Source organism: Ixodes scapularis, unplaced genomic scaffold (genome assembly GCF_016920785.2).
Source record: "Ixodes scapularis isolate PalLabHiFi unplaced genomic scaffold, ASM1692078v2 PGA_scaffold6__148_contigs__length_123643588, whole genome shotgun sequence".
Taxonomy (NCBI): Eukaryota; Metazoa; Arthropoda; class Arachnida; order Ixodida; family Ixodidae; genus Ixodes; species Ixodes scapularis.
The window spans coordinates 101,799,070-101,821,519 of NW_024609881.1; positions in this window are offsets into that span (position 1 = coordinate 101,799,070).

A 22,450-nucleotide genomic window follows, 5' to 3' on the forward strand; every position below is an offset into this window, starting at 1 on the left:
TTTAAGCAGCTCGCACCAAATATTTTCTTGAAATACATAGGTTCGTGAAAATTATTATGTAGATGTTGGCAGACAGTCATGGTGAGGCCAATCTTTAATGCCAAGTGGTCCACTTATTCAGAGTTAATTGAGTTTGTAAATATTGTAGGTCGCAAATTAAATTTTTATGGTATGCAATGGGCACAATCATCCGTAATGACTAGCTCTACCTAGGGGAACTTCATACGTTTACTACGGCAAGATGGTTTCGAAAAACAAAGTATTTAGTTTATTCAACTCCTGCACTAACCTTGTCTTTAGAAACTTTTTATATTCTTTGCGATGCTGAGATAAGATTCTGGAAATAGTTTTTCTAGAACTACTCTAGATATTTCCAGCTCATCATTTTTCTCGCAAAGCATTCGAAAGAGCCAAACCCTGTAATGTACGGAGGGAATTCACAGAATGATGCGACTGACAGTTTGGAACATTCGGCACTGTAACAGTAATAATGACATGTCACTTATGTAATGCTCATTATCGCAGATCAAACTGCTTTTTCCGTCTACACTCATTTTCAGTAGACTCATCCAGCGAACTTCCACCTGAGACTGCAGCGCTGGGTTCTGCAAAGTAATTTGAATGAATAATGATGCAACAGGTTTCTTTGAGCGTGCGTCTAACACATATTCTTTATATTGAATCTGCTAACTGTATTCATGACCATGTCCATATTTGTATCCACATTCCAGCTTATTTTTATTTTGACATTTGAGTTTTCCTCAGTACTTTTCTCAACATCTGTGCTTGTTGAACCGTACTCAAGTCCATACATCTTGTCTTTCGCTATTACATTAATATATAAAACTGTTGATGCCGAGTGAGAATTCAAGGTACCGAATCTGTCGTGCGAGCTAAATAAGAACCAATAAAAAGCTATACAAAGGAAATTTTGTTAAAGGAGGCTGTATGGGCATTAGAATAGCACATGCCATGCTAAAAAAAAAAATACAAATTCTTGTTAGGTATGCAAGGATGACAGTGTTGTGCTGTTTCTGATGTGTCACAAAAAACAAAAAAAATCAGTGCCATACAGTGTTCCTTATGGAAGTACAAACTGTTGAATTCGAAGCCCAGAAGTTTTATTCAAGAATGTTCCTCAATACAAATGTATTTTGAGATCTGAGCCACTGACTGATACATGACTATGTGGCAAACATTCATTTTTATGTGCATTATAGTTTACTAGGTCTAGTCTGCATTGATTTATTGCATTCATGCTGAAACTGGGACGGGTTCTCTGGGTATGAATAAAGAGGTAAACATTTCTTGATATCAAAACATTTGAGAACGGACAAAAGGAAGGATCTGAGAACGGTGTCTTAGATTCTCTTCTTTTTCTTACAGTATATCTAATGTTCACTTTATTTCACCTGATGCATTTAGTTTTTAGCGCAGCTGTTAGCACCCGTTTCCGCGTTTCGCGGCGTCGCTGTCGGCGTAACCGTTTAACTAAACTTGGCAGGAAATTGAATTAATGTTGTGGTGATGTGACGTTAATATTTCCGCTAAGTCTAGCTGAGAAACTGAATATTTTTATGGATGACGTGACACGGTCATGCGACGTCATTTTCCCCGCTACTTTTAGCGGAAAAACTGCATTTGTGTTGAGGTTATGTGACATCAATTTCCGCGCTAAATTTATTGGGAAACTTAACCCGCTAAATTTAGTGGGGAAATTTCCCCCTAAATCGGAGGGAGCAGAAGAGGAGGAGGGGAGGGGAAGGAGGGGCATACCCTTTCATCTTCCTCTTCGAGAGCTGTACTGTATTTTCTCATTACAGAGAATTGTAAACGTCTCATATTTCATCTCATGTTTTTTCAACTTTTATATTGCAGGTGCGCTTGCAGCACAAATCTGGGTTGTGCTGATCCTCTACGCACAAGTTAGGAACTCCTGAGTGACAAGAGTGGGAGTTTGGTCTGACAGCTCAAGGGACACCATTGTTCAGTATTGAATTTTTAATTATCTTCTTTTGAGCAAAGTTAAGCTTTGCTGCATGCAGTTCTTCTAAAAATAAATACCTGCAACCAAATTTACCAGGTCACGACATTTTGCCTCTGCTCTTAGTGCTCCTGGTGAGCCTCAGATAAGAGCTTACTGGTGTGCAAACATCATAATTGTTTGAAACCACTCACTGATGTAGAGACTCATTGACATCCGGCATTCCAATGAAACGCTGGATATCCACAAGTCTTTCTTGAACAATGCAAGCGAGAAAGGAAGCATACAATCATATTGTATTGGGGGACATTCTACAGAGTGTTTTTTTTTTGTATATTTTACAGATTTAAAAAAAAAAGCTGTAAAAGCTACATTTACGCAGTCTGTACATGTGAGTTATATGGCCAGGGCGGCATGGTATAAAAGGCTAATTTGTAATGATCAGTCGGCTTATTACAGAGATGTGCCAGACTTCTTTCAAAAAACTAGATGGAGGTTCATTCTCGCGTGGTTTTATCCCGCGAATCTAAATATCCCGTTCGTTTTCCACAAAGATATAACTAAACGTTAGAAAACACAAAAAAAACATCCTACCAATAGTGACATCGTAAGAAGACCTTTCAGCCGCCAAGTGTGTGTCGCTTAAGGGCCGCGCGTCCAGTCGCAAGTTTTCTAGGTATATTCTCCCGCATTGGCACCAGTCGTGACACATTTTTCTGCCCCTTTAAAAAATAGCATGTGCGTGCATAGCTTTCATAGGCGCTGAAGATGCGTGAACAACGATTTTGAAAGCTGCTCTTGTGACGTCGCTCTCTAGGGAAGTGCTTTCAAAGCGCTTTAAAAATGACTCTATGCAGCCTCGATTAATTAAATTGGCAAATAATTTTGATATTTGAGATTCTGGAGGTCAAATGAAGAAGATTTAAAAGTGTTTTCTCAAATACAAAACCGCTTCAGCCTCTCTCTAAGTATAGTATGTTCCTGAAATTTTTAATCAGTGAAAATACACCCATGGTTCCAATTCGAAACTTCTAAGCATCATCAAAACACACTAAATCAATTTTCTTTGTGAAGATATAAGACAAGAGCAGCATTTTATGGTGTTCTAAAAAAATGGTCAATTTGGACGCGTTTCCAGACTTCGGTTTCTTACCAGAGCGCATCTTTGCACCTACGGTCCTGCTGCCCAGTGGCCGCAGTGCGAAGCCGCCCCCTCGCCTCCCTCGTAGGATGGAGGGAAGCAAGGCGCACGTGTGTTGCGCGTCTAAGCCCCTGGGGAACAGGACCGTGGGCGCAAAGATGAGCTCTGATAAGAAACTGAAACCTAGAAACTCGTCCAAATAAAGCATTTTTACAGAACGCGTAAAATGCTACCCCTGCATTATATCCTTCTAAAAAGAGTTGATTTTGTGGTTTTCAGTGACTCAGCAAGTTTCCAATAGAAACCATAGTTTCATTTTCACTAATTAAAAAGTTAATTAACAAATTGTATTTAATTATCTGACTGATCGTTACGACTAGGTCCCTATACTACGTACGCCTGGCCATATAACTCGCCTGCACAAATCGCATTAATTTAGCTTTCACGACCTTTCTAAACATATATGTAAAGCTTAAAACTAAATTGCCGTGTACAACAGTGAAAAGGCGAAACCACCAAGTTGGAGCCATATGGCTCCAACATGCCGGTATCGCCTTTTCGCTGGTATAGGATGTCCCATATTACGTTATCCATGTATGGTTCCGTCCGCCTACGTGGTTCCGCCATAATCCACTACGCCGGTATAGGACGTCCCATAATACGACACGCTTGTATGGTTCCGCCTACCTGTATCGTTCCGCCGTAATCCACTATACTGGAGCTGCCTTTTCGCTTGTATAGGGTGTCCCATATTACGGTTACGCTTGTATGAGCCTTTTCCATCATCTTTCCATCGTCGATATTTTCCAACAGGGTAATATGATACCACTTTGTACGCTTATGTAAAATGCTGTATATAGTTTCTCCTCCCTTTGACTGTGTGACCGATCGCTCTTTTTATCAATGACCTCATCTGAATAAATGTATATAAAAGATTTGTGCAAGTTTCATGAAACTGGAACTCAGAGTCACTTCTTGTATAGGACACTGCTAAGTGTAGGCTTTGAAAAAGGACCCTACTTTGGGGAGTTGTTTCTTCTTTCACAGTGCAATGATGCAGCATGTTTTAATAGAAATGAATGCCGAAATAGAGTATAACAGGGTACCCAAATTTAAAAAAAATCGAAGGTGGTGTTTTTTTTTTATTCGCATTGTAATTTTTCTTTGTTTGATTTTTTTCCCATGTTTGCCTAAATATATTGTAACTATTGTGTCACTCAGATACCTTATTTATTTTTTCAATAATAGCCATATATTAGTAAAATAATGTCTGCACGTTATGTAATAATGATTAAATTATTTCATGAGATACAGATTTCCAAAATTTGCCATTTGTCGTTCGAGCAGGCATGTTTGGCAATTTTTAGAAAACTAAATAAATTTTTAATAAATATTATTACTTTATATTACAAGCAAGTTGTACCCATAGTTTGTTTGTAAAAAGTTTTAAAATTCTCCTAATTTTATTGTTTTAATTATTCACTTTCAAACTTGCCCCCTCCATCAGTGCGCGTTATTGCAACTGTCCACCTCTCCCTGCCTTACGATTTTTCTTGTCTCCAAATTTTTTTTCTGGTCAAAACTAAGTGTGGATTCGTTTATACCAGACACTAGACAATGTAATATAAAAACATCAGTTGATTTAAAAATGTCGACCAGCCACCCTTTGGTCGATCTTATCTGAAATCACCCAGGTGCTATTTTTTTCTTCGCCAGGAATTAATATAAACCAGTTTAGTTTCTTTACTCGTAACGGGTACTACGTAGTTTTATTCACATTATAAAAGTGTAATTAATTTATTTGATGTCTTTTTTTTTACTGAGGGATGTTTAAGTTAGCAGAAATTGAGGCCCAGGGCTATGTTGTACCGCATCATATGTCAATAAAAGGTATGAATACAAGCAAAAAGAACAACAATCGTATTTATTTCAGAACAAGAACACACGGTTACTGCTTTATTTTGATTACTCATGCAAAGTTTGTTACCAATCCAGTAAGTGTCCTTCGCTCCCTAACTCCATGCCATAACAACCAGCAGCAGCTGCCATGGCCACACCGATTTGCTTGTCTGTCTTTTTTTTTGTAAACAAAACATGGTGTCAGAAGGGCCAGAACTTTCCGCCTAAAGGTGAGAGTTGAGATTCCGCATGGGTTAGCTGAAGCCACCAAAAGGACTGTGGCTATTTGAAAATGCTGCTGAGAACGGGAAGCTGTTCAAGCAACGGATGGAGATATACAACGCAGCCACGGAGACTAAGAAGCCAAGAACGCAATACCAAAAGGCTGCAACCTTCCTGCACATTGCCGGTCAAAAAGCAATCGACGTTTTTAACACATTCCAGTTGACAGAAGAGGAGAAGAAAACTACGATGGTGTTGGTGAACCAGTTCAAAAAATATTGCCTCCCGAGGGTCAACGAAACCTACGAGCGATACATCATTCGAACCAGAGTCCAGGAGCCTTTAGAATGCTTCGAGACTTTCTTCCTTGACCTGAAGACGAGAGCAAGCACCTGCAACTTCGGGGACTTGTTTCATTCCGTGCTGCGTGACCAAATTGTATATGGCACATCCAACAAAAAACTCCGGGAAAGGCTTCGGCGAGAAAAAGATCTGACCCTTGTCAAGGCAGTTGATTTCTGCGAGTCGGCCGAATTATCCAAGCGCCAGAACAAAGCCTTCGATCAGCTGGAACAAAATGTCGACACCGTCGCTCGTAACGAAAACCGCCAAGCGAGGAGAGAGTGCAAGTACAGCAGCTTTGTTCATGAGCCCCGCAGATGCACAGCATATGGCAAGTTTGCAAACAATGTGGAAAGAGGAATCCCTTCGCCAAGGTATGCAAAAGCTCAAAAAGTCCGTTGACGACGTGCTAGATCCAGCAACGAACTCGGACAAGGACATCGATGATTTCGGCATTCCAACCGTGAACGGAAAAAAGACAATAGAACGTGACTGGATCATTACCGCGAAGTTAGGCGGCCACGACGCCCGCTTAAAGGTTTACACCGGTGCCCAAGCAAATTAGCTACCACTCTCAATTTTCAAGGGGCTACGTCTTTTAACAACACCGGTGCACTATTACGTTCTTATGGAGGGTCACCACTGGAGCAAGTTGGAAAAGTTTCTATCGAAGTTCAGTTTAACGGACGAAGAGGTCGACTTATCTTCTTTGTTATTAAGAAACGAAAGCAAGCCCTTTTTGGCCTTAAAGCCTGTGAACAGTTTGGGCGAGTTAACCAAGTGGACTCGATAAGTGACCACAGCGGCCTCAAGAAGCGAGTGATGTGTCAATTCCCAGGATTGTTCCAGTGCCTCGGAAGAACCAAACAGGAGTACAAGATGGTACTCACAGAAGACTCATAACTAGTAGTTATAAAAGCCCGACGCGTTCCACATACTTTCAAGCTGAGCCCTGGAAGGCTGAGCTTGAGAGGATGGTCGCAGGCGGTATAATCACCAAAGTCCAGAATCCCGTTGACTGGGTAAGCCCTTTATTTGTAGTAAGACGAAACACGGGAAGATTCGTGTTTGGATGGACCCCAACCGCTTGGAACCCTACTGAAAAGAATTATATGAATTTTTTTTTCTGATATGTTTATTGGACACCTTTTTCATATCAGAACTTATTATTTCATATCAGTTTCATATGCCGCATATCAGTTACACTACGCTAGGTGGCGCTAGGTACCGCCCAATTCATGTGCTACAAAAATATATTTATTTACTCACGCCACCATGTAGCCAGAGCCGTATATGTAGAGAGTTTGGCCATTCGTTGGGAAGTATAGGAGACAAATGAGGAGGCGCCATTGGCCGAAAGCGGGTTGGGCGTGTTCCAGGACGTCTTCAGAAATTTGAATGTGACCAACCAGAAGCCGAAAATAATACCCTGGCGGTGGTCGCAAAAAACAAACCTGATAACTGCATTGGAGTAACTCTCGATGGCTGAAAATATGGTACACGTGATGTTTCAATCACGCTCATTCAAACTGATGGTGGAAGAGTGCGACTAGCGGAACGATCGACAGAATCCGTAAGCCAAGCACTGAGGGCCGGGAATCTGCCGTCCGAGCGGTCACACTCTGTCCAAGCAAAACAGAGTTGAGCGACGCATTCGTTTCTTACATTCTTCTGTATGATCATGATCAAAGCAACGCGTGCACCCTATTTTCAACCACGATCAGTTACTACACTTCACTCTTACGCGCTTATTAAAACCATATACGAACATAGACCTTCGATCAGAACTGTTTCTCGCTACCACCGCTAGGGGATTCTTTTCGGCTTCGGGTTGTTCAAGACAGCATGCCAAGCCCTCTTCACGAGTCTGCCGCACGCCCTGGCTCTGCCCGCGCCTCCCATTGACCAAACTCTCTACACATACGGCTCTGCATGTAGCGGATACCACTAGCATCAGTTGAACAAATACATTGAGTGCATATACACATACACGGCACAACAAACATGAATACAACAGCACACCCAATAACTACTTGAGAGCTTTGTGTTTCCGCCTTTTATACATGTGAAGTCAATCAGCCAGCACGCACAGTGGCACATTGACGGTAGCACGCACCATACTCGCTGCCTACGCACACACAAAGTATTACTCGTTAATTTTTAAGTATGTCAGAGTATGCGACATTGTTTCCCATTGTAGACAAAAAATTCATCCGGTGCAGCACGACTGCTAGCGTGGGATCCTTAACGGATATCACGCAGTACTCACACATGATTGCACGCCGGTACGATGTTCGGCCAGTTCGAAGCAGCAAAGTGGATATCCACACCGCACGCCCGAACGGCTTCCTCAAACGACTGAAGCCTGTTTCACATCCAGCGACTGTCGCGAAAAACATTGGTGCGACAGTCGACGCAGCGAGGGCGATCGCAATGTTTGGTTTCACTTGCTCCAACCTTTCGCAACCTTGCTCCTTTCGCAGCACCGTGGGCGGTGTTGCGAAAGGGTCCAGGAGCCGACCTTGCCCTTCCAAACCGACCGGCACGGGTGAACGCCCTGGAGCATCGTCACCAGGTGGCTACGCTCAGCGGCGCCGGGAGACAAAGCGAGAGGTGCCTTTAAGTCGCCAACGCAGCTTGGTTTACGGGGACGACGTGACCTTCTCCGAGGGATCATCGGGTTGACCCACGCCAGTGTCATCTGGGCGGTCTTGCTTCTTCTGTCTGACCTCGACGCACGGCGACCCGACAGCCTTTGAACGTCCTCGACGAAGGAGGGGGCTGTACTCAATTTCCCCAGCTTAGATCGCCCATGGGATTATCACCTACCACACGGAAGCCAGGACGCCTGCAATTATGGATGTCTTCCGCCTTCCTCGACTTCGATGGCACCATTGGCCGGCGACACCGCGGCCAAGGATGTCTGGCCCTTCCGTGTGTGTGTCGCGTGTGGCGGTGTGAGGGAGAGGGAGATGGCGTGTCTGGACGTTACGAATAATGAACGATAGGGATTCCCTGCTAGGGATGTGGGCAAAAGTGAAGTTATAAAAGCAGCAGCAGGCGGCTGCTGGCGTGTGTTCTCTGGTGTTCTCAACTGCTCTCGAGCGCTCTCAAGCGCTCTCCCGTCAAATGATGTAACCTGTTCGTATGTATATATAAAGAGTTGTATTATATAAGAGACAGCCCTCCTGCTCCCTGGCCCTTCGCGATTCCGGTCTCCGAGTTGCTGCCCTGGCTCGGCTCACTGCCGTACCCAGAGTCCCCGGACAACCGCTCGGTCCCAACACCGGCTGTTGGGACACGGACGTGACGCATTTGACTTTGTCTAAAATGCAACAAAAATGTCATAATAAACAAAATGTTTTACGAATACAATGTGTAACTAGATATCTCTAATCATTAAACATTAAGCCAAATGCTTTTAGCGCAGCTATCGCGAATGAAAGCTGGCTAATGAACGGCTGGTTGACGGCAAAGCGATCGCACGGACTCTGTGACAAAATACCAACATGGCGGAAACGAGTCGTAGAGCCCCTGCGACAGTGCGACCGCGATTTTAACCGCACATTTACTGGAAATTGCACCAATTTTGGACAAAAATCGCAGCATGTGAAACAGCCTTGAGAAAGACAGCGAAGGTGGCGAATGCCCGTCGAAGGACGATTTAAAAAAAAGGACAAAAATACAATGGGCGACTTGTTGTTTCTAGAAAACACGCACACGTACAAAAAAATAACTTTAAGCAGCGTCAAGGGATATGGGCGACTGGCGTCCCGGCGACCGGCGCCGCAGTGTCGCAGCTTCGCCTCTTGATACAACCAGATTTCGCAACCACGGAACAAACGCGCCGAGAGCCGTCCACTTTTTGTTTTTATTTTGATGTTTAGGTTTGCTTTCCTCTTTCCTGAGGAATATTGCTTAGCGGCAAGAAAAAAACACCTCTCTCGCACACGCGCACACATACAAACACACGTGCGCGCGCACGCACACACAGAATGAAAAGTTTTAGCCCCTCGGCAGAGTCGATCAGTACACTCCGTTTCACCTTACGATGGACCGCGATGGACGCTACGTGCTACAGAAGCCAGTCCGTAGTTCGTAGCTTTTCTCGTGACTTCGTGCTCCCAGCGTCGCTCCGCCCAACCGGAAGGGCACGTGACGCCCTCCGAGGTATCAATTGGCTCCTGTGTCTTGTAGCGTCCTTTGCGGTCCATCGTAAGGTGAGACAGAGTATACAAGTGTACGCCTTTACACCGACGCCAATTCGCGCTGTACATAGACGGGAAATATACTTATTTGTTGCAGTATTCGCGAACTTTCTTCATGTCGTCGCGGCCCTTCCTTTAGTCAAGACTGAGCCGCTGACGCCACCATCTCCAATATTTAATTGGCTTCGTGCCGCCACTCGCAAGAAGGCGCAGCTCACATTTCTTTACGCCCAGTGTTGTCCCCGCTACCGAAAATAGGTAACGAAAAAGCGTTACTCGTTAGCTTGGAAACAGGCTAACGCGTTAGAAAGCTCCGTTACCATTTTGCAAATGTAACGAAATACCGGTGTCGTTACTTGCCAGGACTAACGGACGTTACTTTTACGTTACTTTGTCGTTACTCTGTGTTTCACTTTTAGTGTATGACAGCTGTTAGTTGTACAGTACAGCTGTACAGTCTCAGCTACAAACGTCTCCACGAGTTTGTCGAACACTTCTTGAGAAACGGGAGCATGATGCATACGGTCGGTCTTCCTCTGCTTCAGCAAGGGCCTGTCGGGAGAGTGGGTTGTAGTCTCGGTCTTTCGTTTCTTTGAAATTACCGCGAACTCTGATAGCTTCTGCGAACGGAGGGACTGGTGGAAAAGAAGAAAAAAACGGTCAGCCTTTCCACTCTCGTGAAGAAGGAAGCCCAGCGGAGCTGTACTCGATACACTGCCGCAACGAGCACGCGCCCGTTTCCCGCTCCTTCTCGTCCGACACGCCGCCGATCGTGGATACGTCTCCGTCGACCAAGAGTCGGTCGCACACGACGCACGTGACGCCAAACGGGTAACCCACGAACTCCCTCCGGAACATCGCCGTCGCGCCCGGGAAATGTTCAGCCGGCGAGGAGTGCAGTCGTTGCCGGGCCTCGCGCTTCCGCTTGGCCTACGTGGCACGATCGTCGTCCGTGGCGTTGGCCCGCCGGCGCCCTTTACATCGCTGGTTCTCTTGTCGGCGGCGGCTTTCCAGGCGAGCGATGTGCTCTTCTTTGGCGAAGGAATCTGAAGCGCTCGACGCAGTGAAAGTCGAGGCGACAGCGGCTTTGCGGCGTTTACGGACCCAGTCGCGCTGCTGCGTACGTCGCCGCTCCGTCCGCAGCCAGTCTTCTTTCCCCGAAAGGGCACGCGGCTGACCCAACCTGAGTGCAACCCGGAACTGATAAGAGCGTAGGAAACAGCGCGCAAAACAGACGAGGACGAAGAAACACACGTGACGAGCGCTGCACTCGTTACGTGTGCTTCTTTGTCGTCGTCTGTTTTTCGCGCTGTTTCCTACGATGAATTCCCACCAACGCGCCGCCCAACTATCCATTTTTCTAAGATAGCTGTAAGGTTCCTCTATTACCGGTGAGATGTTTTGGTGGCGCCCTCGTATGGTTACCTTTCGTGACGTCATTACCTTGCGAACAACAAGTTCGACAGTGTTTGTAATGAGCACCGTGGAAGCTTAAGATCATAGCGCTCTGAAACCAACACTGCGAACACCGTCAAAATTGGAGTTCTTGCATTCTTCTTATTTCTGGCGATGAGGAATCCTTTGCCGACGTCATAGTTAGCATTCGGCCAATCGTGGAAAGCCTACAACAGCGACGCTTTCGCTCCCCATAGAGATCATCTCCCTACGGTAGCCAGGGTTGCGCGTCTGTTTTCCGCAATAAAATGCTTAGATGGGCCAGTTGGTACATCGTGGGAAAATAAGCGCCAAAAAAACACGGACAAAGAGTAGATTGACAACGACACAGGGCGCACTCTCAACTGAATTTATTAGGAAAAAAACACAAACTTATATACCAATGGGAGCACACTATCAGACACCACACGCCACGTTAGTCTCCGCCCAGACCACGTTTCAAATATTCAAACTCATTCATAGACAGAGCCAATGATGTATCGCTAATGCATTTTTTACCCCTTCTCCTAATCTCAAATGCCTCGTGAAGCTCGCGTGACACTTTGTTTCTGTACCTCGCCAATATTTTAGTGCTGTCACATGATGGGTCGCAAGTGCATCTTTTGCAATGTACAGCCAAATGCCCTGACGGTGTAGTTCTAGTTGAAGCGGCGTGCTCGCGGACCCGATCATTAATACACCTTCCAGTCTGCCCTACATAGCTTAAACCACACGTCATTTTTCTGTTTTCCGCTTGCCGCCGCGCCGCTATTCGCCGAGATCCGATCACGTGAGCAGCCGGATCAAGTGTCGTGCAGGAAAGCAGACGTTGCACGCGCCCCGGCGTACGTTCCCCTGCTTATGAGTGCGGCGCGCGCCTCGAACACGCGGCGCCGCTATTCGCCGAATTCAGTCACGTGACAAGCGGGATCAACATGCCGTGCAGGAAAGACGGCGCTACGGAGATGAACGCGCAACTCTGACTCCCGTAGGGAGCCTATACAGGAACTCTAGATAGCTGGAAAGGTTGGCGTTATCTACCAGCGACGGCGGCAACCATACTGGTTGTGTGCTTGCCGCCGTCGCTTATAGAGGGCGGTAGCTGTCCAGAGGCGTTTTTGTCGACAAGTGTCGACAGCGTCGACAGCGGAGCCCTTAACAGCTCCGCTGTAATAGGACTGTTGCGTAGCACCGCTGTTAATGTGGAACAACGAAATATTAAATCAGTAAACTGCACCACGAATTAGTACACAAAAACTGTTTAAAGAAATCGCAATCTTAATGAAATATCAAATAGGTGTGTTTATATATAACTGCCATGACTGATTTACCCTCGTTCTGAAATATACAAGTACACAAAAAGCCATTTTCGAAGACTTTTCGCTAGCCTACATTAAAGGGCAACTCCGCTTCATTTTTGATGTTTAGAAAACTATGTAGCCCTCTTCAGTATCATATAGGAAGACCCCACGTCAAATATGCGATCTAATTCCGTTTATATATTTAATAAACTGGCCAGCAAACCTTCAAGCGAGCCAAGTCGCCGAAATCCGACAACTCTAGCGTGCGGCGCGAGGCGTAATCATCAGCGCAGTCAATAGGGAATTGTAGTAGACCGTTCCCGCCGCCAGCTAAGCACCCGGATAGCGCTCCGTAATCCGCCACAAGACCTTGAACTATGCAGAGAAGGCTGGCGGCGCGCATTGCAGCTGCGGCGTTTTCTTCGGGGATATCGTACACTCTCAGAAAAAAAGGTGTATTATTAGACCCCTTGTCCCATATAATACACCCCAAAACTTCAATTCGACGTACAGAGCCCTATAGTCGAACAGACGGCCCCAAATTTTACGAGGGGCTTGATAGCCTTGTGGTACAACTGATTAAAATAGCTAATGTACGGTTTACTGACTACGAAAAACATTATCGGATTTTTCTTGGCCCTACTGCAAAAACTCAGTGTTTTCTTTATGTTGTCTTTGATACGTATTTTAGCTATTTAAAACGTTACATCGCACCGTTATCAAGCCGCTTGTAAAATTCGGGGGCGTCTGTTCGACTATAGGACTCTGTACGTCGAAATGAAGTTTTGGGGTGTATTATATGGGACAAAGGGTGTAACGATACACCTTTTTTACACCCTTTTTTCTTGAGAGTGTACCGGAGGAGAAAAACGATCTACTACAACTCCCTAATGCCACGGAGTTGGAGCGGCCAACGCTGAACCACTACGTTAGAGGCATGACTACGTCATTCTCATGTTTTGCTTGTTTTTACTTCTCAGAGCGAAATTGAACGACGACGGCATGAGTTTCTCCTCCCGGTGTTGGCTGACCGGGCGTTCACGTGATCACCGTAACACGGATGCGCTAGTTTGCGCTGCCCTGCGCGTCTGTTTCCCCGCTCCCCTTCTCCTCTTTCGTCTTCTCCCCTCCCCCTCTCCCCCGGGCCATCACCGTCCGCGCCATGCGAAGCGGCCTGCCCGCGTCCATTAAAAAAAAAAAAAAAGAAAGACCTGCCGGCGTCGCGTGTCCTGTTTCTCGCTCCCTCCCGAACGTCACAAAACCACGTGGTTCGACGTGACGTAATCATGACTGCGACGACCTGAGACCAATGTTGCCTGACGCAACCGAAGTTTCGGTTTCTGTATCTGCTGATGTTTAAATTAGGATTACACAAATACTATTTCACATTTCGGAAATCCGAAGACGTAGAGTTGTTTAGTAGTGCTTTGTGAATGTGAATCACATGGAAGCCTCAATTTTTCGGAATTGAGCGGAGTTGCCCTTTAAAGAGCATTGTGAGATTCGGCTGAAAAGCTCCGACTAACAAAACAATCTCGAAAGAAAGGTGAGTTGTTTTGGCTAAGAAAGCTTAAAGGGGCCATGAAACAAATTTTGGGTTGGGATGAATGATTTTAAATTGGGACTTTACTAATCGCATATCGTTTAGTTGTCCAAAAGAAAGAGGCTAGAAAGTCAAAAGCCCGCTTTTCGGTACGAACAATTGAAGATATAGCGGGCTATTTTGTACCTTCTTGCCTTCGAAAGCTCTCCGCCTTTTTACTACGATACATCCGCGGTTCCAAAACTGTGTCACCGGCGCCAAACTGACGTCAGCAGAGCCCAGTTCACGTAGTGGACACGAGAACTGCGTCACTCGGACGTATGCACTCGTCAACAATCAATCCGTCGACGAATATTCGGATTCGCGTTCGTGGCCAATGAGTGCCGTGACGGAACTTATTGTCACTGGGGAATGACAAATTCTATGGTGTGCATAAAAAGCTCGGAGGAACCTAGGAGTCATCGCACCGGTGCCGAAGGAATGTCACGACCACGTGATTTCACAATTCGCATTTGAGTTGAGGCATATGGTTGAGGATTAAAGCTAAGGAGGAAGAAGTAGGAAAATCGTTTCATGACCCCTTTAAAGAGCAACTCCGGTACATACTTTCGATTTTGGAATTATGACTGTTTCTAGTGCAGTCAGCGTCCCTGAGTTGCAAGGTGTAATTTTTTTTTTCTCGTTATTGGGCGTAGTTGTAAAGATATCGACGCCTCAAAGTTTTGTTTGGGGCGCGGCCAACAAAACCCAAACTAGCCGCTCGAGGCCCCGGCAACACTGGAAATCAGTCGCTATGTGAACGTGACGTCAGGATCGTTCTCGTTCAACGAGTACGCAGGCCGAGCGGCACCTACCTCTGTTGCGTTAGCCGTCTAAAGATATAAGTTAAGCTGATTTTGTTTTAATTTTGCGCGCAGGGCAGCGCACGTGGTAGTTATCCAGCATATGTAGCAAGAGTTAGTGCGTATACCCAAAAGCTAGCGACTGGAAAACGAGTGAACTCGTTCGGTGCCGTACTCGGCGGCTGTCGCCGTGCGTGCGGTCTTCCGTATTCGTCGCTAGGCCTAAATTGTCATCGGGGCTCCGTGGATGGAGCGGCGTTGCTCTACGCCACGCAGCCAGTGATGTACAGTACTGGGGGCCCTCTCATCCTTCGCGCTGCGGGTCAGTCTCAGACACGAAGCTTTGAGGCTCTCCGGCGTGCACTCTAAGAAAGGAGGGGAGTTCGAGGGAGTTCGACGGCGTGACAACACCCACAGCGTGCGCTAGCACCCCTTCGGAAGGAATATCCTCTCTCAAGTAGAAGGAGCGAGCAAGGGGAAAGAGAATGGGGTGCTACAAGAGTCCTCTGGGGATTCGAAAGGATTATGGGAAGGGGAAGCCTGCCCTCGGGCCAGGCTTCCTTTGCGAAGGGGGAACGTGGATGACTAGCCTTGAGAAAGTTAAATCCGATCCTGGAGTTTATGTTTTTACTTTACTTCTTTTTTTCTTTTTTGCTTCACAGATTCTTTGAAATTGCTGACGTTCCCTTTTTGTTCGTTTTTCTTCTTTACGTTTTCCTATTTACTTCCAAGTTCAAAAAGTTACCTGACTGTTTCATAGAGGGCGCTGGTGGGCAGGTCGACGTAGAGTTCCCATAGGCTCCCTTCGGGACCCAGAGTTCCGCGTTCATGCATGGCATGTGGATACAGCTCCTCACGTGACTGAATTCGGCGAATAGCAGCGCCGCGCGTTGGAGGCGCGCTCAAAAGCCAGGGAACGTACGCCGGGGCGCGTGCAACGTCTACTTCGCTGCGCGACACTTGATACGGCTCCTCACGTGATCGGATCTCGGCGAATAGCGGCGAGGGCGGCACGCGGCACGTGGAATCAAAGGCGCAACTCTGGCTCCTTTAGGGAGCCTATAGACGATTGCAAGCTGGGCGACTGGCCGCCGCCATGTCTCTGCTCGAGCAGGCACGCCCGTGCGATTACGAGCTCACCAAAACCACGTTCACCCGCGCGTTGCACGCGCTTGCACGCATGGGGCACCACTTGTGGCGCCATGCTTGCAATTGTCTATACAGGAACTCTAGATCGACAGACCGACACACCATGCCGTGGCTTACATTTTGCGAGACCGAGTTTTTACAAGCTTAGAGTTGAGCATGTAACCTTCAAAGAAGATTTAGATTGGCCATGTTCACGCTTCTGATACAAATGTCGTTGTCGAAGGTCTGATCCGGCAAGATAAAGGACACAAACCAATGTGAGACAATCTGGGTAGCCAGAACGATAATAAAAATATCTCGCCATTAATTTGTTTAGCGGTGGGAGACACTGAAAGGTGCATTCCGGTGACAACCAATTTAGTCAGCTGCACGCGCTGGCGACCGAAAAACGTTTAACTTAGGAAATATATAGCAAAAAGATAAAATCGTGGAGAAAGCGTGAAGACAGCATTTATTCTAGATTTGAAGTTCCGCGGGCACGACGTTTTTGCGAACTCTCGAAGCTTACCCGATATTAATTTATGCCGCGTTTTATATATCGTACAAATAAATTGTGAAATAAAAAGCCGGCGACCATACTCATTCAGAGCACAACTTTTCACAAAGTCTTTGTTACACAGCGCCCTACCTCGCCCAACCGAAGTTATTAGTGCTGAGGAGTCAGGACATCGTCGGAATTTTTCACTTGGTATGATGACTCTCTCTGTTCGCGTTAGGATATTTTAGGGTAAAAACTTCTGGGAGCCATCCTTTTTATATTTTGTCATTTTGAGAAGTTTCTTGACTGCTTCATGTACGGCGCTGGCGCACTGCCTGGTGGGCCGAGACACCATTCCGTAAATTACATTTTGTGTGTTCCAGTTTCGACAAGCTTACGGCCCTGGCGTAAACTGCGAGCGGATTTTAGGTCGTTTTCGTTTATTATGTCCCTGTTATACGAGGGTTCCGACCGAATAGAGGTAACATTACAACGTGAGACGGGCTGGGCGGTGGATCGAAAACAATAATATTTAAAGGGGCGATGGAATGGTTTTAATGCTAAAGGAATTCGCAGCTTGTAATTTTTGTATCGTTTATCTTAAAAAAAAAAGATAAAAATCACGTCTATTTTTTTAAATAAATATCGCGATTCCGTTTCGTAAAATGCAAAGCAAAAAACGGTAATATCTTGGGTCTTTAAACCACGCGCGGCGGCTGGAGTGACGGATATTTGGGTACATCTGGGTGAGTTTTCGCGACGCCATCTGCATGAGGCGCACAAAACCATTCTCTATGATGCTGTGGTGAAAGAATGCGAGCACACACACGTTCAGACACAAAAGGGACGATGAAAGGGGGCTCGACCTTAAAAAGACTATTTACAGAACCCAGACACACAGGTTAAACCTGTGCTCCTGCTTTTATGCGAATGACTTTGGTGTAGATAGGTGTGTCTATTTCCGCTTGCAAGTCCAACAGGATGGCGCCATTCCACGCGGGTACGAATGAGTGCAAAAGGGTCATCTTGAAAAATCAGTTTGTTGGAACAGTGTCGTGTATGAAATATCTCTAGCTTGCGGGTCTACGCATGTAGGTCAAACATAAATACGCATTAACGACAGATTAAATGAGCATAAAAGGAATGCCAAGACCCATACAACGGCCTCTGAAATAGCTAAACGTGTTCGTGAGCAACTCTGAAGTTGTGGTTGGGGCCCTTTTTAGGGAATAAAATGTACAAAATGCATAACATGTCCTTTTTTTTTTTTTTGCAGGGTTGTGTTTTTATATTTTGCTTCACGATTCCGGGGTCTGTTAGGGATTGTCTCTCTAAGTTTTCGATGTGTCACGGTTAGAAAATTGGCTTACAACGTGTTGTACTAGGTTTAGGGTTTCATGACGCAAGTTATCGGGAAGGGGCGCGGCATGGGCAGCACAGGGAGGGCGCTCCTGAACGATAGAAGGTGGCCTGCAGGAGGACATTCCCCAAGAGAAACAAAGGTCCCGAGCCCCGGAAGTTCACTTTTCCCCTCTTCTCTGGCGTTCATGTCCGCCCATCGTCTTTTCTGCGCCCCGGTCAATATTATAACGGTAACAGAACGCCCTTCCACGTTTCGCTTTAGTGCGATGACCGGCTATTCAGATGCTTGTTTTACAGCAATCTGGGAATCCCACGCATTCATCGAAAGTTCGAAACACATGCTTCAAAAGCAAAACAAAAACAGCACCGTGATTAAGTTTAACAAATTCAGTTTATGTTTTCGGGTGATTGCTGCAATGCACTAAGGTATGTACATATCTTCTGTGAGGAGGTCTAGGCCATCAAAAGTTGTTCTGGATTGAAACTGTTCCTACTGTAGACGGATAGTTTTGCCACCGCAGTGCGGAAGCTAACGTGGGATCTAACGTTCATCGTGCAATAATAATAAATTTTGCCATGGAACGATACTGAATTTAAAAATTAAGCTTTTCAAAAAAGTATGCTGACAGAAGTATGTGAACTTCATGCTCTCATGCAATGCCTCTGAACTGTGCGTTTTTTCGTTTGTTTTTTTGTATAGTTTTAAAAGCACAAGCGAACTCCTCTTCCAGTCGCTCCTACGCAAAGCTTGCTGACGCAGTTTCGGGAAACCACGATGTTTATATACCACGGGTATACGTTCTGAAATGTCGTGACTGATATTTGAATGGGGTTCATGTGTTGGACTCGAGCACTGCGTTGGCACTGCACTTAGGCTTAGCCGTAATTGATGCCTTGCGGTACATTCAAATTTTGGCTCGAGCTCAATCACTACAGTGACCGCCGGAACAGCCAAATGTACGAAGTGGGGAAGGCGTACGGAGTGCGGAGTGCGGCGCGTGCACCGTTCATTGACAACCGCTGCGCATTGCTGTAATGATCATTCGCGGCGCATCATCTGCAAGAAAGACATAGGGCAGGCGAGCTGGTTGGAAAAGAACATGCTGTATTTGTAAACCCTGGGACGGAGAGAATTGAAAAAAAAATAGACAACACAGCTCATTGTCTCAAACTTGTGGCCGCTTTTTCTGTTCAAAGTGCAAGAGCAAGTTGTTTTTATTAAATATTTTCTGCGACTACTCGTGCGCGGCCACTAGTGCTAATAAGTGTTTGATAGATTATAAACTGGAGGTATCTGACTATAGTGGAGAACAGTTTTAGTGTCCCTTTATCGCACTCCTGTATTATGATAATCCGAATCCAATGGGGCAGTGGCCGGGATCTAAATGAGTAATTCTACAAAAATTCACAACCTTTTTTTTCCATTATGTAAGCAATATTACGACTTAAAGTGAGAAGCTAAAAATAATTTTAAGAACTTCCATAAATATTCGTTTCTCGAAGCGAGAGTTTTTTTGTTTTTTTTACACAAGACGTGGATACAGGACGTCAAAACAAATCTGGTCAATGTTTTATTAATTGCTCTGCTCTCCCATAAAATCACAATGGAGAATACAGAGCGCGGCCTAAAGAAGACGAAGTAATTACGAAAACTAACGTCAAGGTGATCTCTCCCGAGGCTCTAAAATGTTTTCGCTAAAGCTTCCCCAGCGTACGCTCACAATGGTGTCAGGTGCGCCAGCACCCGGCCGCTCTTTATAATCCCTTACGTCCTCCAACTCGATTTCGCTAAGCTAGGGGAAGGACGGACTCGACAGGTTTGTTGTTCCCTTCTGCCCTTCGATGAGCCTTGACTTTCCTCTAAACTCCGGTTCACAGCCGTGTCATCCCGTACCCTTATGGCGTCACCGGCAACGTGGTACGGCTACGGGTGTTGTAAAAAAAAAAAAAAAAGTCATAAAAAATACAAAAAAGCAACAACTAGAGGTTCAGGGCGAGGGAAAAGTCACTGGGGAGGGGGAAGCAGGCGGAATGGTGGATAGAAGGGATGTTCCTTCCTCTCCGCTCCAGCAACCCGTCTGCTTCCTCCTCCCGTCCTACCTTCAACGGCGTGCACCAGTGTCACTTGTTCGTGACTTCCAAGACATCTACAAAAGTGATCGTTGTTGGTGGCAGTCGAACAGAGAAAGGAGTGCGCCAAGCGTTTTTAGAATCGGCCCTCAAGGTGTTCGTCAACGAGACTGATGATTCAGGTAAGATGTGGCGCTTCATATTTCTCTTAGTACAAATTGCTTAGAGCGCACTGGTTCCGTCAAATTATATTTAAGGCCATCGGAATAGTCTGCTGTCGACTGGTGTTATAGTCGAATAATTCGTGCTAGAAAACAAAAGTCGCATAGTCAATGGCTTGCCGAAATTGGCGAGCTCATGTTGTAAGCAGAAATATTCTCGGAACATTTATTTAAGTTCCAAAATGTTAAATACCGAAATATTGACATAGATATTGGCTTGTCTAGAAAATTCTTGCCTAAATAAAAAGACTACAAAATGAAAGTGCTTTCAGGGGAAATTCAGTAAACCATTTATGTATTAGTCTTTCAAAGCATCTCAATCGCTTGGTTACTAGTAGGGCTAAACGTCGGTAAAAAAACATGTTAGCACGATTAAATATTTTCTCTTATTCACTTAACTAATTGATTAATCGGCTTCGTTTATTACCATGAATAATAGACTAAAAAAGTCAAAATGGGATATTTTGCTTTCGCTGAATATTGTTATAAACGGCGCAATATACAATTCAGGACTTTAAATCAACCTTGATGTGTAGTTGAAATCAGCCAAAAGGCATTCACACTCCCAATTTATTACTCCAGCCGCGGAGGCAAAGAGGTTCCTTCATATTCTCCGGCAATAGCGAACTGCTTTGATTATGCGCTAAACGGACTCTCGCCAGGCGCTGAACGTTACTGGGACACGTATAACTTCCACTTGCATTATGGCGAAGACGTGTTTATCGTTGGTGATCTGTTCAGGACTTTGAGGGAATGCGAAGAGATTGTTGTTTTATTCACTAGGTAGTAGGGTCCTTATTTTATCTATGCTTAACATCTACTATATTCAACCTTTTACGCTTCTTCAGATTTATACTAATTATTTCTAAGAACAATATTAATTTCAGACAATCATTTTTGTTTCCACAGATTCTCAACAAATTTGAGCAGCTCAGTGATAAGATGCCTTATGAAAGCCTCACTGTATTTTTCGAGTCAAAGTACTAGCAGATCCTTGAACTGACATGGAGAAGGTAGGCTCACGAAGGACGCCTCGCTATTCCTCAGACATGAGCAGCTGGAGCAGAGTATAGCTAAAGCAACCGATCAAGAAAACCTACCTATCACAAAAATGCAGCGAAACTCGTGTCGATGTCCTCACAGAATACGCGGTGGGTTAATCACTTTGACCTACAGAGCTCTTCAAGCGTATGACGCAGCTCATAACACTGTTTAAATCGAAAACGCGATCTGCGCAGGACAATATTTTCCTTTTCCTGTGCGTGCCTGGCGGGGTTCCTTACGAGTCCTGACAAATTACGAAGTTAAACTGGCCCAGTTTTCTAGCTTAGTACATGACCAAATCGTGTGCGACGTTTCGAGAATTGGCGTTGCACTAATTGGGTCCAAATTGAGCTAAATTCATATTCGAATTATATGCATCCCCTAAACATGTGCCCGCTTCGTACTAGGCACATGAAGGTCATATGTATGTTAAAATAATTTAAACACTACCTGTTCACTTCATCTTGTGATATGTGAGCATTTGGTGAAAGGCCTCAACAGTCCATGCAAAGCTGCGAACATCAAAATCATTACGTGACATTAAAAAAAAATTATGCACTCACACAGCATAGGGAAGCAGGCAATCTCTGATTATTATATCTAAATATGAAAAATAATAGAACGTATAATCATGACCCATGTGTGCATACTTTTTTAAGTGCGGTACTTTATTATATTGCAGGTTCCAGGAGAAAGACAAACTCATCTGACGGTCCTATTCTCTACAGAGGACGCCTTCTATTCTGCAGCTGTCCTAGTCCAGGTGGAGGACCTGTCGGTGGATGTTGGCGACGTCATCCATGGCTTCAGCCTCATAATCTATTGAACTTTGGATATTCAATATGCAACGGGGATCAAGTCCGCCTTGGCTCTCTTTGAACGTACGATCGGGCTGAAAGAAACACCACTGGAAAAGGTTGCCCTGAAGCTTCTTGGCAGGCTACAAGCTTTTAGTAATTATTTTTTAAGCTTTTGACCTGCATCAAGTTTTTGATTTTACAATAAAAACGTGGTTGACAATATTGTTGGCTGACATGACTGGCAGGACTTTTTTTCAAATGTCTGGATTGTGTGTTTCTAGAAGTTTTCAGTTAAATTTTGATGCCGGCACGTTGCCCGTGGGTATTATTCTCTTATCCCTGAAACCTCCTCGAAGTGCCTCCTTAAGGAAATTGACACGCAAAGAATTCAGAACTCTCTCGTATGACAG